The sequence below is a fragment of the Globicephala melas genome, chromosome 6, assembly GCF_963455315.2.
Source record: "Globicephala melas chromosome 6, mGloMel1.2, whole genome shotgun sequence".
NCBI lineage: Eukaryota > Metazoa > Chordata > Mammalia > Artiodactyla > Delphinidae > Globicephala > Globicephala melas.
In genome coordinates, this window is record NC_083319.1 from 112,302,174 (window position 1) to 112,327,544 (window position 25,371).

Sequence of the window (25,371 nt, forward strand, 5' to 3'; positions counted from 1 at the left end):
ATAGTGGCTGTACCAATTTACATTCCCACCAACAGTGTAGAAGGGTTCCCTTTTCTCCACACCATCTCCAGCACTTATTATTTCTAGACTTTTTGATGATGGCCATTCTGACTCATTTGAGGTGGTACCTCATTGTAGTTTTGATTTGATTTTCTCTAATAATTAGCAATGTTGAGCATCTTATCATGTGCCTATTGGCCATCTGTATGTTGAGTGACAGTGTCGATGGTTTTGTGAGACCTCACATGCTATCACTCTTGAGCTCGCAGGCATAACACTGCAGTTATTTAGAGAGAGGAGAGAGGCCCAGCATCTCATCAAAGTAACCGTCACAGGTGAGAGGAGTGGTGGGATGGTCACGATGGGCAGCTGGGACGCACAGAATGATGGCATTTCTAAAGGAAATGGTCTATATGCAATTAAGGCCACCAGCAACTTTATCTATGAATTCATTAGCTCTGAACCTCCTTTTGGATGATAGATCATAAACACACCTGTTTCAATATAATGAAATAATCCACTGGAAAAGTGTGGTCGCATGACAAGTCTGCGATTAGTACCAAGACAATAATTTTGCTTGGCCCCTTCAGCCAGCAGTAGACTTGCAGCCTATCACAGTTAACCTACTGGAGCTCTGGTCATTTTCTCTGTTTTTCCCTTTAGTTCTATGGTATCTGGTTTATCTATCTCTGGTTCCTCCCTTATACCTTTTTCTTTGTTGCATCACAGCAGACAGCTCAGCACAGAAGTAAAATAAATAAAATCTCAGATTCTGAGGATTCTCAAAGCTTAACAACAGACTAAGGAAGGAAACCAGGGTCGGGGGCAGGAAGGGAGCTGCATGGTGTCCAGCCTGGTTGAGCCACATACCCTGTCCTGACAGAAATGTCCAGGGACCAGAGGTACGTGACCAGAGGCCAAGGACCTCCCACTCTCAGGCTAATAGAATAAGACCTTAGAGGTCAACTTTTCCAACTCCTACCCTTTATGGATGAGGAAACCAGGGTCCAGGGAGATGTAGATGCTAGTTACATACCTAATTAGTGACAGAGTTAGTACTAGAATCTGCTCTTTGCCTTACCTTGTGCTGTTATGGGGTGAAATTGTCTTTCCCTAAAAAGGGTCATGCTGAAGTTCCAAGCCCCCAGGACCTCAGAACATGACCTTGTTTGGAAACTGGGTGATCACAGGTGTACTTCGTTGAGGTCATCCTGGACTAGGGTGGCCGCTAACTCAATGTAACTGGTCCTCCGGAAAAGACGAAGACACGGGGAGAGAACCACGTGAAGACGGGGGCAGGGACTGCAGTTAGGCAGGTGCAAGCCAGCGTCGGGGACTGCTGACAGGACTCTGGCAAGGTCCTCCAGAGCTGGAAAGAGGCAAGGAAGGGCTCTCATGCAGCTTTCGGGGGAGCGTGGTCCTGCCAGCACTTTGATTTCAGACTTCCAGCCTCCAGAACCCGGAGACAATAAGTTTCTGGGGTTTGAAGCCCCCCAGTTTGTGGTGCTTTGTTACAGTAGCCCTGGGAAACTAACACACACGCCCTCAGGAAAATGTCTGTTCCCAGCACCTCGCTCACACGGAGCCCTGGCTGTGATGGGGAGCCTTACTCAGGGGCTGCTGCTGAGCTGCTAATCCTGTTTGATGGTCACAGAGATGGTAGGAATCCTACCCTACCTCCTCAGCCACCGTCCCCATAGCTGTACACTCACTTTCAGACACCGAGCGCAAAAGGCCACGTTTCCTCGTTCCTTTGTGCCACGTTTCATGCTGCATCAGGACCAGAGGAAGAGGAGTCACCATAGCGCCTGTTAAGGGATAAGAAAAATATTCTTGATGCTGAAACATCTCCCTTACCGTTCCCGACAGCATATCATCAGACAGTAAGCCCTGAAGGATCAGCACCGAGCTCCCCAGACTCTTCCCAACACAGATGGACCCGGGAAAGGCCATGTACACTGTCCCCAGCACCTCTGTGTGGAAGAGTCCAACTCAGATGGAAGAAGTGCACACACAGGGCAGCTCAGAATGTGGGCAGCTGGGTGCAGTGGGAAGAGCCTAAGCCTTGGAGACACAGGAACTCCAGCAGGAATCGGGCTCTGCTGTGGCCCCTGGGAAAGATACCTTCCTTCTTTAAGTTTCATTATCTATAAATAAAGGTACTAATATCCACCTTGCTGGGTTCATGTAATGCACATAGATAAAGTATTTAAAACAAGTAGGCTATTTAGATATACAATAAATGAATGTGGTTTTGTTGATATTTTCATTATTATTATTTTATTAAATCCCAGTCCTGGAGAAAGACCTTGATGGAAAATCTGTGTCTTCTTAACTCTTCTCCATCCTATACTGGAAGCAGGAGACAAAAAACAAGGGTCCCCATTTCACTCCGGCTTTATCTGTCCTAGTAGAGTGGACAGATTCACGGGGCCATTGGGATAGGGGTTCACGCCCATCTGAATACCTGGCACTAAGCAGAGTGTTTGATGCAGAATAAACAGTCAAAATATATTTGTTGCATGTTGAATGCATGTCACACGATCAATTTTCCTCGGGAACACAATCAAACAGTCATTTAAAATGCGCAAGTTAAAGATTCTTGTCCTAAAACACTGATTACTTTCGCTACTAACGAGCACCAAGTACAGACTTCATCTAAGTTCACCCGGACTCAATGCAAAAACTATGTCATCTTTCACTAGAGCTTTCCAAAACCAATGTTGCATTAATGACACTTCGCTTTAATCAAATTTTATAAGTCCAAGTTCTTTGGATGTTGGAGACTAGGTATGGAATTCTCATGCTTTCTGGATTTTTCTCTTGCTCTAAATTTGCATTCACGGGCTTCCAGATGTTCATTCTCTCCCACAGAAGCTCAGCTGACCTCAGTTTTTAAATCTGAGATCTTCAAAGAGGATGCTATGCACACACAAAAATGGGTGATAACTGCATCAAATGACTCCAGGGGTCTTATTCCCCTTGAGCATCTTTCTTTCTTGTTTCAATGTGCAGCCTTAAGACAAGCATCTTTTGCTGTCTTCGTACTCTCACACGTCAGTCATGTCAATTTCCTGACTTTAACACGCTCATCACCGTTATTTGAGGACTGTGAGAAACAAAAAACCCTGCTGCGTTCTTCCTCTCGCTTTCCACAAGAGCGGCCTAAAAAACCCCGTGCCTTGACTGCCATCTAGAGAAGGCTGGAGATACTGAAATTAAACAAGCTAATCTAGTATCTTGATAGGTTTACTTTTCTCTAACTCTTTGACGAAAAACCATAAGGAAAAGTCTTTTAAACAAGACGTGAAGAAAATATTTTAATGTTATATTGTGGCTTGGGATGGTGTCATTCACCTGTTTTTTACAAAAATATATGCAGCAACTGTATTGTTCCCAGGGAGAAATGATACTATTAGTGAGAGCCATCTGCTGACCTTTGAATTTATTTTATGGAGTCCTTGTGGAAATATACATCAAGGTAATGCAATTATTCTATCTGCACATTTGTAATGCTGTAATTAAAACTGAGAGGTTGTTCTCATTAAGTTCTCCAGATTGTTGGTGGCTTCTTTCCTGCTGGCATATGAATTTTCATCTTAAAACAGACTCCAGACCTCTCTATGCTGTTCCTATCATATTAATACTGATATCGCTAGACAAAAAAACTTATCCAGCTTTGTAAAATGTCTTTTGAGCAACTGTATCATGAAATGGCTTTAAGAAAACTTAAAGACATGGGGAATTTAAAAATGATTTTGCCAAAGTTTCCTCTGTTCATATACAACAAATCTGCTGATTTTCTGTGGGCTTCTATTACCTAGAAATCTAAAGGAATTGGTGGTGTTCCTTTTCTTTTACATTACCCTAGGAAACAGCTGTTATTCTAGTGCCAAGAAGTCAACACTGAGCTTATCGAAATTCTCAACCATTTTCTCAACAGGATTGTTATTTGTCACAGCTTGCAAATAATGGTGATGGGAGTGTTAACGTCAGGAAATTGGCAAACTGAAATGTAATATGATGAGTTACAGTGAATGACGCACACCTGAAGGCTACACAATGAAACAAGAAGGAAAGAAACATGAAGAGTCCACAGAGTATTAATTTAAAAGCCACAGACTAAATTTTGATCCCATTCCACGTTGCCAGGTATCACCTTTTTGTGCGTACCGCATCCTCTTTGAAGATTTCAGATTTAAAAACTGAGACCAATTGAGTTTCTGTGAAAGAAAATGCAATTTGGAAGCCGATGGATGCAAATTCGGGGCAACAGAAAGTCCAGAGAGTATGACTACTCCATTCTTAGTCTTCTATATTCAAAGGACTTTGACTTATTTCAAAATAGGACTAAAGTGTCATTAATGCAATATTGGTTTTGCAAAGCTCTAGTGCAATACAACGTATTTTAGGATTGCATCCAGGTAAGTATAGATGAAGGCTGGATGCTCCCAACCAGGGCCAGGAAACTTTTTCTTGAAGGTCAGGCAGTAAACATTTTTTTACTTTCCAGACCACAGAGTCACGATCTCCACTGTAGCATAAGAGCGGCCAGGGACAGTATGTCAACAAATGAGTGTGGCCATGTCCCAGGAAAACTCTACTTATAAAAACAGGCCAGCCCCTGTGTCAGAACAGGACCTTGGGTTTGCCCGATGGAAACGACTCTCAGATGGCGGAGCCTGGAATCATCGATACTCAAGTGTCCAAGGAATCATCGATACTCAAGTGTCAAAACTTCACGTAGGAGCCTAAGCCCAGCTGACACCAGCTCCAACCTCCTGGAACTAGTGCCTTTTTTTTTTTTTCCATATAACTGGTACATCTTCTACATTAGGGGTCCCCAACCCCTGGGCCACAGACCGGTACCGGTCCACAGCCTGTTAGGAACCAGGCTGCACAGCAAGAGGCGAGCGGCCAGCGAGTGAGCGAAGCTTCATCTGCCGCTCCCCGCTGCTCCCTATCACTCGCGTTACCGCCTGAACTACCCACTCCACACAAACCTCCCCCCGGTCCGCGGAGAAACTGTCTTCCACAAAACCAGTCCCTGGTGCCAGAAAGGTTGGGGGCCACTGTTCTACAATATCAAACTTAAAATACTCTCAAGAATAATAACTTTTTCTCAGATAGCAAAGAATTCAACACACAAACGCAGGCAGACACACACACACGGTTTTCTCAGATTAATAATGGAAGCAGAAGGCGAAAGACAAGCAAACTGGGGGCAGATTAATTTTTATGTATTTTGTATGTTTTGACGCCTGTTTTAGATTGCCATGTCACCCTAGGATGGGATTCCACAGGAGGTATCAGATGCATTTTCATTTTAAAATGTAGCTTCTATTTCATGATTGGTGTTCTCCTAAAAGTCATGCCTGTAAAAAGGACCGCGGGAAAGAATCTTCGCCGTGAAAATCTAAAACGTAGCTGTACTGCACGGGGAATTTCCATGTAATTCTGTGTCCTCGCATCTGAAGAGCTGTTGATGTTAGATGGAGCACATTGGAAGAGGCGAGCTGTGGAGAAATAGAAATCCAGCAGAGTCTGAGATGTTCTAATCAAGCACGAATGTTTTTCCACTTCTTTCAGTCTATTTCACCATCTCAAGGAGAATGTGTGATCTCCATTTCGATACATTATCATTTTCACCTTTAGTTTTCCGAGTACTCTTTTTGTAATGACTTCCTCGCCCACAAAGACACATGACCATGAACTCCCATAATCATTCACTGCCCTCGTGCTTTTTTTCCTTCTGCCTATGAGTGGCCCATGCAGGGGGCAGACAGAGCATGGGCTGGAAAGACGGACCTGAGTTGAAATCACGGCTTCTACTCACTCTGGCCCCGAGACCCTGGGGATGTTACTCAACCACTCTGAGACCCAGTCTCCTCCATATAAAATAGAGGTAACACCAGGTATATTGCAGTACTGTTGTCACAATTAAAAGAGGACATCTGTGTGGGGTCTTGCATGTCGCTCAGTAAATGTTAGTTCATCTCTTCTCTCTCTCCCCACCCCTTCTCTAAGACGCAGACTGCAAAGTCGGGAACTGATTCATCCACATCCCACCTCCCTACAGTGCTTGCCGCTGGATTAGACACAGGGGCTGCATATGTGTTTCTGGAATGAGCAGTGGGTTCCCACGTTTTCCTTCGTTATTGAAGATCTTACCTTTTTTTTTTTTTGCAATACACGGGCCTCTCACTGCTGCGGCCTCTCCCGCGCAGAGCAGGACGCGCAGGCTCAGCGGCCATGGCTCACGGGCCCAGCCGCTCCGCGGCATAGTGAGATCTTCCCGGACCGGGGCACAAACCCGCATCCCCTGCATCGGCAGGCGGACTCTCAACCACTGCGCCACCAGGGAAGCCCGAAGATCTTACCTTTTAAAATTGCTATGAGGATGAGCCAAACGTGTTCTCTGAGTCATGAAAAGAAAATGTTTCATAAATTAAAAAAACAGAAGAACCCACTCATGTTAACATATCACACTACTATGTACAGAATAGATAACCAATAAGGAACTACTGTATAGCACAGGGAACTATAACTATTACCTTATAGGTTAATATCTTGTAATAACCTATAAGGGAAAAGAATCTGCAAAAGAATACATATATATATTCTTTTTGTGTGTATATATATATACGTGTATATATGTATAGCTGAATCATTTTGCTGTATACCTGAAACTAACACAACACCGTAAATCAACTATACTTCAATAAAAAAATACAATTAAAAAAAGAAGGACCCACTCATGACATTGGAATGCTACACATCAAGAAAGCATTCAGGGCTTCCCTGGTGGCGCAGTGGTTGAGAGTCTGCCTGCCGATGCAGGGGACGCGGGTTCGTGCCCCGGTCCGGGAAGATCCCACATGCCGTGGAGCAGCTGGGCCCGTGAGCCATGGCCACCGAGCCTGCGCGTCCGGAGCCTGTGCTCCACAACGGGAGAGGCCACAACAGTGAGAGGACCGCGTACCGCAAAAAAAAAAAAAAAGAAAGAAAGAAAGCACTCAAGTATCTGCTGGAAAATAAGGACCCACAAGTGTGTGAACCACATTCAAGAGATACGGTCACGATATTACACTCTGCTCTTGAGGGAGATGATTTGACTCACAATGATATTCAAATGGTGGAAAAACAAGGTGCTTTATCACAAGGTTTTATTACTATTGTTAAGTCCTGTGATTCTCATCACGATTCATCAGTCAGACTTAGACACTTCTTAGCACTGCCCAGGGAAGAATCTTGCTGTCAAAACAAGCTTCACATTTTAATGTTTTAAACCAAACAGAGCACTGCCTGCTGATAACCGCATGGAACTGTCATTCAGGGAATCATCAAGATTAGATGTGACTAATTCGGAGTCACCCAGGCAAAGGCGTTTTGATCAGAAGAGGAAATAAACTAACAAATCATCTGTAGGGGATAACAGTGGAAAGAGGACATGGCAGTTACTTAAGGGCTTTGAGGAAAAGAAATAGAGTTAGTGAGAATGCTAAAAAAAAAAAAAACATGGGGCACATAAACAGAGCAGATAAGACGCCAGTAAAAACAAAATGGGATTCGTGAAATACCAAAAGGGTACATACAAAGAAGCCAATTAGATAGGATGTCTCCTTTGTTGTTCTGTATCCGTTCTGGCTCTGAAGGGGTAGGCGCTACAGAGTTGTTTCCTCCCCTTTGTTCTATAAGACACAGGACAGGTAATTATGCTGAGATTTAAATTTTTATTAGTCACTTTCAAAACTAGAATTTTCCTCATGAAACATAACTACTGCCCATTCTACCTATCATGGCACCTATGATGTCCTAGAATATATGAGCGTGACAAGAAGGCAAGCTGTCATATGTGTTCTGATTATATCACCAGACCTACAGAACTTGTATAATGCATGCTGTACAATGTCCCTGGTAAGTTATCAGTCAGTCTGGCCGTAAAAGCCCGCAGATGTCTGCAAGAGTGATTTCACTTATCAACAAGTAAATATCATTGCATCGGTTTTAAAGATCAATGTTTGTAAGGATATTTATGTACACAGGAAGGAAGTCTCCACTCTAGCCAGGGAAAAATCCTAACTGTTCCTGCATCTCCCTACCCAGCTATGAGTCATTGTGCCGGTGAGAGCTGACCCACCCGGTAAAAATCTCATCCTCTTCCATCATTTAAAAACTAACTAACACTGACAACTCTGCTTAGGAGTAGTGATTGTTCCAGAGAAGCAAAATTCCATTTATGCAGCCAAAGACAGTCATCCGAGATTTGTTAATGGTACAAGATTCTTCTGAACAACTTGATGCACCTGCACAGTTCTCATCTAAGATGATAAGAGCTAACACTTACAAGTGTGAACCATGTGTCAGGCACTGTTGGCTTTTTGTTTTTGTTTTTTTTGCGGTATGTGGGCCTCTCACTGTTGTGGCCTCTCCCGTTGCGGAGCACAGGCTCCGGACGCGCAGGCTCAGCGGCCATGGCTCACGGGCCCAGCCGCTCCGCGGCATGTGGGATCCTCCCGGACCGGGGCACGAACCCGCGTCCCCTGCATCGACATGCGGACCCTCAACCACTGTGCCACCAGGGAAGCCCAGGCACTGTTTTAAACACTTTGCATATCATTAAATCATCCAGTCCTCGCAACAATGATGTTATAATGAAACAGGAGGGAAGGGGGCAGGGCACAACGTTTGAAAGAATGACATAACCCGAGGACATGACATAAACTGATTAGAACCAAATGGGTCCAAGACGAAAGACAAGTCGACTTCCACTAGACCTTGAGCCTCGGTATAGGCTCATTGTAACACATCAGCTAAATGACACACCCACAGGTGCCATGACAGTTCCAAGGCTGACCCTAAAGGTCAAAAAGCAGGCGGTGGCTCAATTCCTGGAAATCCCCACCCCTCTCCCCAGATAGCTGGAATACTCCTCCACTCATTAGCCTATGAAATTACCCACCCTATAAAAACTGACAACCCCATGCCCTGGTGCCGCTCTTGCCTTCTGAGATGGCCCACACTCTTATCTGTGGAGTGTGTTTCTCTCTAAATAAATCCACTTCTTACCTATCACTTTGTCTCTCACTGAATTCTTTCTGTGATAGGACATCAAGAACCTGAGCTTCATTATTAGGTCCTGAAACCAGGCGTGTGATCTCAGTTGGAAGAGCATGGGTTTTGTCTGGGTCTGAGTCCCGGCCGCGTGGGTTCAATTCCCAATCTGAGGTGCACGGTTTCAGTATTACTATCCTCACTTTTGCACATGTGGAAATGGGGGCAAAATGGTTAAGCGGCTCATAGAAGGACACACAGCTGGTAACAGAGCCAGGTTCTAACCCTCGCCGCCTGGCTCCAAAGTTCACATTCTTAACACTATGGTCCCAGGCAGCCTGCTGGGGGGGGATCTAAGACTTAGATTCTTAGAAAATGGTTTAGTATAACCTACTTATTATCTTAAAAAAAAAAAAAAAAACAGCAAGTTAGCTAGATGGAACGTGTCTCTTCCATGGTCCTATAGAGAAAGAGCCGTGAGTGGATGGAAGGGGCAAAGCCCTTATCACAAAGACCCTAAGAATACACACCCACACTTCCCCCAAAGCCTGTGCATATTTTGCTCCAAGGAAGCAAAGTCAAACGTCTGTGTTTCTTTAGGTTAATCCATGCCTCAACATAATAGAAAACGGAACACAATTCAACGTCCTTAATAACAAAACATTAACCAAAAACACAGAAAGAGAAACTCTACATATGGCTTAAGCAATACAAGAAACGTTTGAACTGAGAGGGTTACAATTAACCAAAGGCCTTAACTCATATCAGTTAATCAGCAACTGTAAAGCTTTTTTAAGTAAAGAATCATTAGTACAAAAGAGTAAATCATGGGGAATGATATATCTGCCATTCTCGGTCAGGCATGAAACCAGTGTTACATAAATTTTTTTCAACCAGTTCACCAAGAATTTAAAGAAAGAACTCAGGCAGGACAACAGAATTTATTTCCCAATTTCATCATTTTGAAGAGCTACACCTCACTCATAGGTTCTGTTTTTCATTTACGCCCTCTTCTTGTAACAGGTGATATCTTTTTAGGAAACGACTGCATGCAATGTTCCAACAATAATGATCTTGGATTCCCTTGAAACCCTAAATGATATTTTTGGTCTTGTTCACTACCGTCTTCCAAGTGAATCGTATTCTGGGTGGTCACACAACGAGAAGGCAGGGCAGTTGACCCCATGGAAGCCACACAACCCCGCGATGCCCTGACCCGGGGCTTGCTGTCAGATTGAACTCTACTAACTCCAAGAAAACAATCCTTTGAGCGAAAAACTTGGCTGGATTTCCCCTTCCTGCAGAATGAAGTCAAACTCCTCCTCTTGGTCTTCATGGGATACCAGGATCCCTCATTCAAGTTCAATTTCCATCAATCCCTTCCTCGCTCCCTTCACGCCAATCAAAGGAAACAATAATTTTCTACACGCACCGTTTTTTTCACATTTCCATCCTTATTTTCACGCTGTGCCTTCCATTTCAAATATTCATACTCATCTCTTCCTTCAAAGCTCATCTCAAATACAATTTCTTACACACATACACACGTTTCTCTCAACTATTTTTACGTGTGACGGTTAATTTTCTATGTAAGCTTGTCTAGGCCATGGTACTCAGTGTTGTTAGGTCAAAGAGCAGTCAAGATATTGCTGCAAAAGAATTTTTAGATGAGATTAACATTTAGATCAACAGACTTCAAGTAAAGCAGATTACCTTCCATAATGTATGTGGGCCTCATCTAATCAGTTGAAGGAAGGCCTTAAGAGAAAAGACAGTGGTCTCCCGACTCAAGATGCAAAATCAGGTTTTCCTGAGTCTCCAAGCTATTGGCCTGTCCTGCAGACTTCAGACTTGCCAGCCCCCAGAATCATGTGAGCCAATTCCTTAAATTAAATCAGTAGATAGATAGATATAGATTCTCCGGAGAACCCTAACTAGTACAGTATGATGTCTGATTTCCCTACTGGACTGTAAGCCCCTCAAAAGCAATCCTTGTCTTTCTAATCCTCAAAGAACAATGCTTTAAAAATGGAGTGTGTTTAATAAATATTAAATGAATGACTGAATTTTGGGTCCATGAATGAATAAATCTTTCATCAGATCCACCTGGGAAATAACTCAACTTATATTTTTATTCTCTCTTTCCTTTGTCAGTACTGTAGTTCACACACTTACCCCCTCTGTCTATACTATTTCAGATTGCTAATGGGTGTCTCTGCTTCCAGACCCTTCCAATCCCTGCCCAAGTGCTTCTTTCACATTGCCACGTGGATTTCTCCACAAACCGCACACACACACACACACACACACTTCAGAGAACTGCACCGAAACCTGTAATGACTCCCCATTGCCCAGAGCCCCTTTACAGCCATCATCTGTATCCATTTTGCCTTCGTGGCAAGTATTACCACACTAATCTCTCTTACAAAAACGCTCCTAAGAGGTTACTTGGTTAGAAACAAGTTTTCTGTGTGTATTACTTATCTTTTAACTATCAAAGGTAACTGAAGAAAAAAATGATTTTAAAGTTTCAAGCTATTTCTACTTTCCAGAAGATGGCCTTTATTATATAGGGTCAAGAGGCTGGGCATTTGGGCTGCGTGCCCTGGCATCTTGGGACCTCTATCTGCCTGACGACTGCTCACTTACCTTTGAGGCTCAGAGGTCACCTCCTCTGTACAAGCTTCCTCTCCCCCCCCAATCAGGCAGTCGTTCCTCCACCTCCCATACATATCTCCACGTATTTTGGGTGTGTTTGTCTGTATCATTAGAACTTGAGTTCCTCCCCGGCTGTGTTCTTATCTCATTCATCTCGTGCTCCCAGACATCTAACCGTTGCCTGAGATCCCCAGCCTCTCTCTAAAGTACACTTTTATGTTTTATAGGTAGGCATGCAGGACACTGTTGAAGTCAGCAGCAAAGCATAAATTATTGGCTTTTCTTTGGAAATTCTTTCCTAAAACCAGGGGGAAAAGAAAACAAAAAAAACAGGCACCATGAAGCAGAAACTGACGCTGTACTCTAACAGACACTGCTTTTCCTTTTCCATCTGGGCATTTCGACATGGCACAGAGCCAGCTGGTCATTCTGAAATTACAACCTCTGGGCTGCCCAGGGTTACCCCTGCAAGAAGCCAAGTACTGCCTGGTTTGAACCTAAGACGAAGGGCTATTAGTCCTACACAAAGTTTCAGGAGTTGTCTGTGGTACCATCCAGGCAGTAGCCATGAGTCTGCCAAGTGACTAGTTTACATCACCATTCATTAGAAGCTCTGCATTGACTCTGTTGACGGCTGCCTAACTTGGAAGACAGCTGAGCACAAACAAAGCTGGGGGGGGCTTCCCTGGTGGCGCAGTGGTTGAGAGTCCGCCTGCCGATGCAAGGGACGCAGGTTCGTGCCCCGGTCCGGGAGGATCCCACATGCTGCGTTGCGGCGAGAGGCCACAGCAGTGAGAGGCCCGTGTACCGCAAAAAAAAAAAACCAAAAAAAAAACAAAGCTGGGGCAAAGCTGAAACCTTTTGCTAAACGTTGAGCTGCCGTTAGAATGCTGTTCATAGACTGTAGGGTACAGACGTCATTGTTCTCACCAAAGAAGCAATTGCTTCCTCTGAACACACTGACAGGCCTGCATGCGTCCATAGACTATCACCGCCCTAGAACACTTTACCATGTTTTAAATCTGTTGAAGAATGAAAAAAAAAATCAAATGTGCTTCACAAAACTGGATCATAAAAATGAACTTGGTTAGAGCTGGCTTTGACGGAAGATTTCAAATCATGCCCTAGACAAATCAAAGAAATAAAAAAAAAAAGATTGGGAAGTTAGCTGAGGCATCATTGCAGAAATGCTAAATACAGCAGGGTGTTAAGGGCAGGAAGACTTGACTCCCTTAAGGGAAGAAGAAACTAATGCAAAATTAAACTTAACCTTTGGAAAAAAATTGCTGTACAACAATATCTGTGTAAATTAATACATATTTGAATATTATATACACTAAAGACAAATGATTGGGGCTTCCCTGGTGGTGCAGTGGTTGAGAGTCCGCCTGCCGATGCAGGGGACACGGGTTCGTGCACCGGTCTGGGAAGATCCCATATGCCGCAGAGCGGCTGGGCCCATGAGCCATGGCCGCTGAGCCTGCGCTTCCGGAGCCTGTGCTCTGCAACGGGAGAGGCCACAAAAGTGAGAGGCCCGCATACCGCAAAAAACAAAAACAAACAAAAAACAAATGATTAATTACTTATTTTCGTTCCATATGCAAAAAGAGATCTCTTAACTGCCTGCTGCTTTACCTACTCACTCAAATACCTGAGCTGTATTTTCTTCTTAGAGCAGGCTGACTGCCTGTGACACATGGGTGTTTCCCAACTGTATCCCCTAGACTTTTCCTTTCATCCACCACTGCTTACCCATTTCATTGGTTCACAAAATTATATGTGTCACTAGACCTTGTTATAACTAACATTTTATTAAACATTATGTGAACCGATAACATGAAAATGTAAAAGGAAAGGGTTTCTTCTCTCATTGAAAGCCAAGCTGAGCATAAGAAAAATTAGTAGAATTGAAGCCCTAAACATGCTATTATTTGATACCTGGCGGAGACCACTGACAGGGGCTCCACTCCACTTCGCTGTACGGTAGAAAGTAACACAACACTGTAAAACAACTCTATCCCAACAAAAATCAATTAATTAACTAATTTTTTAAAAAGCCAAACCAAACAAGCAGGCTTCCAAGGTGCAGAAAGGGCAGGACTGCAGCCCTGCCCAGTCGCAGTGCTGTGTTCAGGGTGCTAACTCTGCCCCCATCCTCCACCAGCTGAGCTGTTCATGACTAATCTTTCAACTGCTCCCTCAAAACTATGCAAAACCTGCTCTGAGGGCCTCCTCACCTAATTTCCCATCAAAGAAATAGAACTCCAGCCACTTGACTAACTTCTCAATCTATTGAATCTTGAGACATCAGAGTTGCTTCATGTATCTGCGATACTCAGGGAAATAAAACAGCTCACACTCGGTCATATTTGATGTTTCTATTAACAGCCCTTCTATTTTTAACATAATTCATGTCTTTGGCTGCTATTTGATTTCCTCTGGTCTTAATTCGGAGACCAGGATTTCTCTTTTTTTAACCTAAAAAATTAACCAACTATGACAATTCCAAGTATATCAAAGTGTAAAATTAATGCCAACCTCATTTACTGGGGGGTGGGGGGAGGTGTATGTTTGTATATGTGTATTATGTTTCTGGTTCAAATTTGAATTTTGCTGGGTGTTGTTTTGACAGTTTTGGAATTTGTGGGGTTACCCAGCGATTTCTGTATAATTATGCTTATGAAAAAAACCTTAAAACACTGCAGATTCACAATCATAGATCCTGTTATTTCTGAAATGGAAGAAACCTACTATCTTTACACTTGGGGAAAAGGAACCAAATGGGACTTGGTGAGTACACGTCACTTGATGACATGGCTGTGGGAAAGAGGAACCAGGGCAGGAAGGGAATCATGGTCGACGGGGTCCGCGTCACACATCCACAGTATTGAAAGAAGAGAGTGTGTCTTCCTTAACTTGGGTCTACGAAGCAATAATGCATTTCTGATAACAGACTGGGCGCATCTTATATAAACTGAAAGAGGTATTTGCCTAGAGACTCAATAATCTACTCAAGGAACTCAAGGTAGATTTTAAGATGAAAAAGGAGAAACAGAGACTGGGTCACAAAAGAGCTGGGATTTGTACTCAGACAACTCAGCTCCAGGGTCTGTGCCTGTAACCACGCAACTAAGCTGCACAGAAATATAGGGCCTGGTAAGTAACAAAGTAAGACCGTAAGCGCCATTTCAGAAACCCCATAGTTCAAAGAGAAGAGGTATCAAGAATGACACCAGGAATCCAGACAGTCTTCCTTCCCCAGAGAAATTACAGGCAGACCTTGTCTTATTGTGCTTTTGCTTTACTGCACTTGGCAGATACTGTGTTTTTTACAAACTGAAGGTTTGTGGCAACCCTGCATCGAGCAAGTCTATCTGCACCATTTTTCCAACAGCACTTGTTCACTTTCTGTCTCCGGGTCACACTTTGGTAATCCTTACAATATTTCATACTTTACCATTATTATTATAAGTGTTATGGTATCTGTGATCAGTGATCTTTGACGTTACTACTACGACTCGCTGAAGGCTCAGATGATGGTTCGCATTGCTTAGCAAGAAAGTATAATTAAGGTCTGTGTATTGTTTTTTGAGACATAATGCTGTTGCACACTTAGACTACGGTATAGTGTAAACGTGACTTTTATATGCATTGGGAAACCAACAACTGCATGTGACGCGCTTTATTGCGATATTTGTTTTACTGCGGTGTCTGGCACTGAACCTGCAGTGTCTCTGAGGTCGGCCTGTCCTAAGCCCACACCCACACCTGGTCCATCACAGAGCACTCACCTGGGCTCAGGAACATAAAGTAGCTGAACCCATGTGACTGCCATGGCTTGAGAAGAATGTTCAAAACCATAAATCCTGACGCCAGAATCTGGAGAGTTTTCAGGTAACAGTCCCCAGAAAGGTTGTACAGAACTTCTCTGACGTCACAGAGACCACAAAGCAAGGCAGTTCCCAGCCGGAACCTGCAGTCCCGAGTGATCCCGGCACACAGCACACCGGGAAAAGGCTAAGGGTAGAAGTGGGAAAGCTCAGGCGCCCATTTCTTTGTTTCTCCAAACTCACGGAGAGAAGTGAGCATCACAGCCTGCCTGCAAGTCATAGCTGCACATGTACGTTATTTACTCCCAGCCTGCTTACCTTTGTGGATTTTCTTTTATCACCCTTTGCAAATTCTCTACGGCCTGCAACGCTCACCTTAACTGAGATCCTTACCTCTGGGAATCTGCTCTGGACACCCTCACCTAAACTTCCTACTTATATTCGTCTGTCCAGTTCCCACCCAGCCTTCAAGGAGAGTTTCAAATTCTCTCCCATCTCAAAGTCGTTTATGATAATTCTGGAAGTGATTCTATGGACTTAGAATCAAATGGACTTAATCAAATTAGCGGTGGACCACATCTGACTCTATACGTGACTTATGACGTTTAATCACGTACCTCATAGGGTAGTTGTAAAAATTACATGTGTTGGTTAAAATAATTCATGTAAACTGTTTAGCACAGTTTGTGGCATATAGCAAGTGTTCAGTGTTAGCTATTATTATGATTATTTCTGATTTTGTATCATTATTACATTATTTTATGCTATTATGAAACCATATTTTACTTAATTTCACTAAACCTATCCTTGGCCTTTCCAACAAGGATAAAGGCAATGTTATAGCTAGTTCACCCCAAATTCCAGAAACTCCTAACCCTGTACTAAACATAGAATGTATTGCCAATAAATACTTAGATGATTAAAAACGGGGCCCTAAAATTGTTAACAAATACTGCCTTTTTACACTCTGCAGTTTCTGAATCACGTTCAGGTAGTAAAACAGGTGGGACCATTCTTACCAAAGATTTACAGGACAAATAGTTGTTAAAAATCTCTGTCAAGGCAATCTGTCACTCTAAGAAAAAAACGAGGTGGTCTTGACCCCAAGATCTCAGGTGAGCTGTAAATTCTCGGGAGAAGATGGCTTATAGCCGACCATCAATGTGCAGACACGTTTCCACGTGCATTTCAGAAGCTTGTGTCAGCTCACAGATCTCCTCGTCAGGTGCAGCCCAGAAGATTCCAAAACCCTAAGTTAGCAGATCCGTTCGACAATGTATGTATTTGTGTTTTAGAAACGTCACCCTGGAAGCAGCTGAGAAGGAATGAGTTGCATGTGACGGGTGAAACAAGGGTCGAATTAGAGGCTGCAACCAGGGCCAGAGGAGGAAACTGCAGACCTGATGGAAGCCACGCAGGGGAGGACCCAGAGGTCCGTTACAGCCACCCGCTACGACTTCCCCAGGGCTAGCTTCTCTGTGCTCAGCCCCCTCCTGCATGAAGCCCTCCGGTCTCTGGATTCTTCAAATGCAGTGAATTCTACCACCATGGAGGTTGCATGCCTCCTATCACAGATCTCACAATTTTTCTCACAGCTTACAAATTAATTTCTCAAACCTAGAGTTCGTCATTATTACTCAAAGCACAATTCAGCAGCCTGAGAATTTCCATTTGATCTCTTCTGTCTTTACATTTTCAGCCTAGATTTCTCTTTTATTTTCATTTATTCTTTCTCAGAAGGCAAGATGAAATTAATTTATAAATAAACGTACGAGGAAAATATTCCATGCTGCTAGTAATCGAACAATTTGAGGTATCATTTAGGTGTGGAGCAAAAAGACAATTCTTTTCCAAATGACAACCAGTACTTCCAAAGGTGAAGTAAAGCTACTAAGTTCACAGCGGCTGAAGGCACTGCAAGTTGATATAAACATTTTGGAAAACAGGTTAGAAAAAGCTATTAGGAGCCCACCGCCCCCCCCCAAAAAAAGAACTAAGCAGCATGTCCTTTGACCTTGTAATCCCACCTGTAGAAAATTATCCTTAAGAAATAATCAAAATGGAGGGAAAACATTCACAGAATATGTTCACTGCAACATCATTTAAAATAGGCAAATATTGGGAGAAATTTTAATGATTAGTTGAATTACCTGTTTCATGATAAAATAGCACCTGTGTTTTCCCTGACGTCTCTAACTAAATATCTATATAAAATTTTCAAAGTAAAAATGATCAAGACAATGAAAACATAAGTAAAAACAGATGTGTAGTGAACAAGACGCATGTGAACCCAAGTGCAATTGCTGTTGCTGAAGATGACATTGCACAATCCAAGATAAATTAATGGTACGTGTAGAACCCAGAGCTATGCCGCAGCTCGTCTGCTCCAGAGGCCGGGTGTTCAACCACTTCTTTCTACTGCCCACCCATTATATGCCCTTCAAATTGTTCCCTATTTTAAAACACGACAGCTCAGTGTGATTCTAGATGCCAGACAGAAATCCCCATATACTGAGGTGGAAGTACAAAGTTTAAAACGTTTCTAGAAAGTAATATTTATCAAGATCCATATTGTTCAAGCAGTGAACATTCGCCTCTAAAAATCTACTTTCTAAAAGAAGTATCACATACTGAGGAACTATGGCTAATTTTTTTAGGTGTGATATGATACAGTTGCCACAATTTTTAAAGAGTCCTTCCTTTTCAGCAGCACCTCCTGGCGTGTTAATGATGTCTGGGATTTGTTTCAAAACAACCCAGGGACGAGAGCGTGCAGATAAAACAGGATGGGCCGTGAGTTTTTAATTGCTGAAGCTGGTGATGGGAGAAGAAGATTCCTGTAGTTAAATATTCTCCCCTCTGTTGTATCTATTTGACACTTCGCATAATAAAATGTTAAAAACTCATCAGAGATGCACTGATGGTGCAAGGATGAGAACTGCTGGGCTACGTGAAATAAGTCACTGCTGCCAGTAACTAAAATACCCAGCCATAGGGAAATCATCATATGAATTATAGCGTATCTATAGGTTCAAATATTATGCATCCGTTAAGAATTCCTGTTTCCAAGGGCAAATTCATGATATTACAAAAATGTTCATGATATACTAAGTGGGAAAATCTTATATGAACACTAAAAACCAAGTACAATAGGGTTTTTGTAGGGAGGACCCCTCAAAATTTGGGGGGAAGACCTTTTCCCAGAGAAGAAAGCTGGAAAGAAATTGTTATTAGAATATAAACAATGGTTATCCCTTTGTAGTCTTGGGTGGTTTTTATTTTCTTAAAATTTTTTTTTTCCTTTTCCAGTATTTCTACCATGACAATGAATTATTTTTATATTCAGCAAAAAGTCAGTGTTTTCAGGAATTTAAAAAGCAAAATGAAACCTGAGTTTGCGCAGAGAGTAAAAGACTCTTGACCGGTGACACCCCATCTTGGGTCACTGGTCAACCACTAGAGCCCTTGCGGTGGAGGCCCATGACCTCCCTGGCTGACGGGGCTGGTAGCCACTCACCCATGGGCATTCTGGAAGCCGGGGCTCAGAGGCACAAATTGGACCCTCGTCCATATCCCTCCCGCATGTGGGAAGACATGCACAGTGGAGTAATTATAAGAAGAAGAACTATAAAGAGAAACGAACAACTGAGCAAAGTCATGAAACACAGAGGGGTATTACATGTTGTGTACAGAGGTCACAGCGGAGGTAAGTTGTGCTGATTCCAGGTGTCCCCAGGTAAAATAGAAAAACGATTTGAAATGCACCCAAAAACCCCACAACTTAGGTAGAAGATTTAGTAATTGTCCAAGGGTCATTATGAATTTTCCATTAGTGTAAAAATTCTTGAAACAAACAAAATTAAAGAAGTCTCAAATAAATGGAAAGATATCTTGTGTTCATGGATCAGGAGAATTAATATTGTTAAAATAGCCATACTATCCAAAGCCATGTACAGAGACAATGCAATCCCTAGCAAAATTCCATGGCATTTCTCACAGAAACGGAAAAAGAGCAATCCTAAAATTCACATGGAACCACAAAAGACCCTGAATAGACAAAGCAATCTTGAGAACAAAGCTGGAGGTACCACATGTCCTAATTACAAACTATGCTGCAGACTAACCCCTGTATTTACAGTCAACCAATATTTGATGCAGAAGCCAAGAATACTCAATGGGGAAAGAGTAGTCTCTTCAATAAATGGTCTTGGGAAAGCTGGATAATCGCATGCAAAAGAATGAAGCTGGACCCCCAAAAAATAACTTGAAATGGATTAAAGACTTTAAATGAAGAACCTGAAACTGTAAAACTCCTAGAAGAAAGCATAGGAAAACAAATCTTTCTTGACTTTTTTGGATAGAACACCAAAAGCACAGGCAACAAAATCAAACATCAACAAGTAGAACTACATCAACAAAAAAGCTTCTTCACAGAAAAAGAAACAACCGACAAATGAAAAGGAAACCTGTGGAATGGGAGAAAATATTTGCAAACCATATATCTGATCAGGGATTAATATCTAAAATGTATAAGGAACTCGTTTAACTCAGGAGCAAAAGGACAAGCTAATTTAAAAATGGGCCGAGGACTTGAATAGATGTTTTCCTAAAAGAGACATTCAGATGGCCAACAGGTACATGAAAGCATGCTCAACCTCACTCATCACTAAGAAAATGCAAATCGAAACCACAGTGAGACATCACCTCCCACCTGTCAGAATGGCTGTTATCAAAACAACAACAAATAACAAACGCTGGTGAGGGTGTGGAGAAAAGGGAACCCTTGTGCACTGCTGGTGGGAATGTAAATTGGTGCGGTCACTGTGGAGAACAATATGGAGGTTCCTCAAAAAAATTAAAAATAGAACTACTGTATGATCCAGCAATCCCATTTCTATATATATATATACCATATACAATGAAATATTATCCAGCCATGAGAAAGAAGGAAATCCTGCCATTTGTGGCAACACAGGTGGATCCTGAGGGCATTATGCTGAGTGGAGTAAGTCAGGCAGAAAAAGACAAATACTGAACGATCTCAGTTGTATGTGGAATCTAAACAAGCAGAACTCATAGAAACGGAGAATAGAGTGATGGTAACCAGGGGCTGGGGGTAGAAGAAATGGGGAGAGGCTGGTCAAAGGTTATGAACTTCCAGTTATATAAGATGAATGAGTTCTGGGGATCTGATGTACCACATGGTGCCTCTAATTAATAATACTGCATTATCTACTTGACGGGGGCTAAGAGAGTAGATCTTAAAAGTTCTCACCATGAAAAATAATAATAATAATTATGTGAGTTATGGAGGTGTTAACTAACCCTCCCATAGTGATCACTTCACAATATATAAGTGTATCAACTTATCACATTGTATACCTTAAACTTATAAAATGTTGCATGTCAATTATATCTCAATAAAGCTGGGAAATAAGTCAATAAAGCTGGGAAAAAGACAGCTCAGGTTGAAGACAGTAACCGACACAAGAACAATGTCAGTTTCCTACTAGCTTAAAAATTCCCCGTCCAAAATCTTCGTCATTCATCTTCACTTACATTCATAAGCACATCAAATGGAAGCTCCTTGCCAGGGTCCAGGTGACGGGGCTCATCTGATTGTCGCGCTACCAGGAAGGACACCACGCACGGAGTTGTTCGCACGCACCCTTGCTTGGGCATTAACTCTCAGACAATGTGAGTATTTGCTAATGCTGGATGCATCCTTGGACTTAAAGTGCATGAAAAAGTCCTTGATCCAAATGATTCTCTGGCCTATGAACATGTGAACTCAGCCAAATGTTTTTCAAGTCTAATCTCAAAACAGTAGCTTTCTTAAGAGCGTGGACTTCACAATCCGTCTCTTGCTAGGTGTTAAAAACTTCACAGTGTCCCCACCAAACAGAAACAGCTCCTCCTTGTATATCAGTGCCTCGGCCCCTTGGAACACACTCAAGTCACATCCACAAACCATCTGGAATCATGAGAGGTAAAAAGCATTCTTAGCTTTCCTGATTCCTCAGCTTACAATCTTGATGTCTTATCATCTTTCTTTGATTTTTTGGTCAAAAACATGTAACATCCCTATGCATTTTTCTCACCTGCTTTATAAAACTTCTAGTTAAATAAATTCTGATCTTCAAGGAACATTTCCATCTCCTATGCTCCTCAGGGAGCTACTGTCCAACGGTGCACATGATAATACAAGCGTGCACACTTCTGAAGAATGAAGCTTTAACTCCCCTATTGGCTGCTGTCTGTATGCATCTGTAGCAAATATAGCCCCCAAATAGATTTATTTTTACCAAATGTCTTCAAATGGAATAATCTCAGTTTGCAGGTGATGTTTTTAATCTTGAAGGCTTTCTACGAGAAGAAAAAAGAGAGGAAAAAACCTACCTAATTATGGTTAACCTTTGAAGTAAAAATGAGAATTCTAGAATTCTAAAATAAACGTCCTTCTTAGTCACATGTGTGAGTTCCAGGAAAATTTTAAAAAGAAACAGTTATCTGAATCAGTAAATGAGTCAGAAATGCCCAGAAATATGCTTCACGTCATAATACCCAGCACCTTTGGAAATCATGAACACCTGTGCCACAGAAGATTTATATATTAAAGTTCACACTGTAACTAGAGTTTCCCTACAATATCAGTTTCAAATGACAGCCTGAGGTTTTTTGCAACAGCATTTGTCAGAAGAAGTCAGCTCATTTCTTATTATTAATTCCATTTGTACTATAGTGTATTCGCTGGAAACTTTATTGATCCTTGCTCCATCTAATTTTGGCTTTCACAACACAGGCGACAAAACTTTAGTTTGCAAGAGAAATCAGTATTATAACCTACTCACTGCTAACGGTGACGACATTGACAAAATCATGGCTGGAGAGCTGCGGAACTGAGGCCAGCTGAAAAGAATTCCTGTTTCAGAATTAAAATGTCATCTCTTAGGTACACATACTCACATCTCCATAGGCAAGTGGGGCGCTTGGGACACGTCAGTATACACGACTTGCAGGAGGCCCTGCCCTCGGTCAGCTTACAGTCTCCCGGACCTTTCTTTGGAAGTAACAGCCTCCCAAAATTGCCCAAAACTTAACAGCCTTCTCCGTCCAAATGTGAGAATGGCAGCCCACCTTCTACACCTAACTAAACAGAATCTGTATTCTTTGGACAATCCCATTAGCCCATTCTGCCTCCTGGCACGTGGTGGCCGACACCCCTGGTCCCAGTTCCATGGATGGTGTTGCTACTGAGTCTGACTTTGATGCTGGTCAGCTGAGCTGATACGTATTCAGTTCCCGCACAGACCCAGGGGGCTCTTAAGGAGGATAACCCAACTCCCTCCAAATTAGAACGAGCCAGGACAGCCTATCCACTGCCTGGACTCCCACTGTTGCCAACCTCAGCTTGCTCCAAGGGGGCAAACCCAGGAGTGCTAGGCTGAGGCTGAGGCCTCCTATAGACCTTGAGCCACCACCCCTCTGCCCTTCTAAGACATCCACATCCCCAGACACCAGGAAGCCGCTCCCTTTTCACCTGGGGACCCAGAGTCTGAGTATACCTCTCTACTTAGAAATCAGAAGGACCCTCTCCAATCTCCGGAAGGCATTACACTATTCATTCACTCTTTCATTCACTTTCCAAACACTCATTGACGACCTACTCTGTGTCAGGCTCTACCCTCAGCACCAACTGTCCCCAGGAAGGCTCTCTGTGGAGGAAGCTGCCTTCACACCTGCAAAGGGTGACAACATGACTTTCTGACAGTTCCCTCCCTAGAATAAAAGGGGGAAGAACCACCATAAATGGTACAGTCAGCTGGGCATCCTATTACATATCATACACACACACACACACACACACATATATACACATATGTATTATAAATTTTTAAAAATCCAGGTGATAATGAACACAGTGATGATGGAAATTACCATCAATTCCTTTATAAGAAACATTTCCACTAAAATTATTTTAGAAAGAAAATACACCTGAATTCTGAAACAAGCCAGTTCTGCAGCTGTTTTGTTTTGTTATTTTCTTTTCTAAAATCCTAGGTAAATAATTTTCTACTGACATGATCTAATCAGGTATGTATGTCTTAAGAAAACTTTCTGCTTAGGACAAATCATTGACTCAGAAGGTTAGAAGAGTCCACCCCACTCTCAGCTCTCGACCCCGTGTCTCCCAAGTGGCCATCAGCCTATGAAGATGCCTCCAAGTTCACGGCACTCCCTCTTGAGTCACCCTTACCCGGGTCTCAGCAGTTCTGGCAGGAAGGAGCATGCACGCTGCATCAGACTATCTGTCTCCCTCTAGCTTCAAGCTGTTGGTACTGTTATATTTTTGAGTCATATAATTCCTCTTCTCTTTGTGACAGACCCTGAAATATGTGAAGCTTTGAATCCCCATTTTTTTTCCTCTTGCAATGATTTTCAATTATTCTCTTGCAACTGTTCTCAAATGGCATTGTTTCTAGTCCCTTCAAGAAATAGTCACTCTCTTCTGAACACACTTCATTTGTCCGTGTACCTCTTAAAGAGTGATAGCAAAACCCTTGTTATCTGGTATTTACACTTCTAAGAGTTTTCTTGAAGGAAATGATCAGGTATATGAACAAATATTTGTCTATCATAATGTTCATCACAGCATTACTTACAGTTTTCAAAAATTAGAGTATGTATAGTACACCTACATGATAAAATTTGAAAGTACGTTGAAGAAGTAACTGAATGGCATTCAAATGTTTACTATGTTGTCCAGTAGAAGGAAAAGGAGATTACCAAAAATCGTGTCATGAGATCATTTGTGTATACATTATCTGTGTATGTTCATAAACCAGGAAGAATATATGATGAAATATTAACTGTAGCTCCTTCCAGCCGATGGGATCATAGATGACTTTTACTTGATGTATTTTTCTGTACTTTCCAGATTTTCTGCAGTGAAAATATACTACTTTTTAATAAAAGCAAATAATAAATGTTATTTTTAAAAGAAGGTTGTATTGCTGAAAACTAAAATCAAAAAACTGAAAGGCGTGAACTGATCGACTCACAGGATATGGATTCCAACTCCCTCACTCTGATCCACTTCCATTAAAACCACGGGACACACAGGTGGGTCTGCAGCCACATTACACAGTCGATTTGTTGAGAAGATTCTTCTTGATAACCTGTGAAACATTTTCGCAAATATTATTGCTCTCTCATTTTGTAGTTAAACATTAGCTTGTTTTTTGTTTTCTTCTGTTGCAATTCATGAAAATTTTTATTCTTAAAATAAGTGACCTCCATTCCCACCGCCTTGTGCCCCACCTGTCCCATGGCCTCCGCCAAGCCCAGCACGGCTCAGCTCAGCAGCAGCTAAGCCAGGATCTGTCCCGGAAACTGGTGAAGAGGTGGGTCTGGGTCTGAGCAAGGTGACCACCAAGGAGTTCAGCAACCAGGTTGCCAGTGTAGAGACTGTGAAAGTGTAAGTGTAAGAAGCTGTGTGTGTCTCATGGAGTGACTATGACGAAATGAGGATGACTCAGGGGAACCTCTCATCATAATCGACACTTCCAAAACTGCCAATATTTTCTCCCATTCAACAGAGGTTAACATCCAAAATATATAAACATCCAATACAGCTCAATATCAAAAAAAAACCTGATTAAAAAATGGGCAGAAGACTTGAATAAACATTTTTCCAAACAAAATATACAGATGCTCAACATCACTACTCATCAGGGAAATGCAAATCAAAACCACAGTGAGATAACACCTCACACCTGTCAGAAAGACCATCCTCAAAAGAACACAAATAGCGAAAGTTGGAGAGGGT

At 42.4% G+C, this 25,371-nt stretch overlaps 1 long non-coding RNA gene across 4 annotated transcripts in view; it reads right to left on the reverse strand.

The window, feature by feature from the left end:
- The window catches only part of LOC138842731 (uncharacterized), a 554,863-nt gene that overhangs the window by 410,149 nt on the left and 119,343 nt on the right, over positions 1-25,371 (reverse strand). For all 4 annotated transcript variants that reach the window (XR_011377559.1, XR_011377558.1, XR_011377557.1 and 1 more), the window contains exons 3-4: positions 24,605-24,721; positions 1,713-1,808 (exon numbers count right to left, since the gene is read on the reverse strand). This is a non-coding gene — a long non-coding RNA (uncharacterized lncRNA). The remainder of the gene's footprint in view (positions 1-1,712; positions 1,809-24,604; positions 24,722-25,371) is intronic.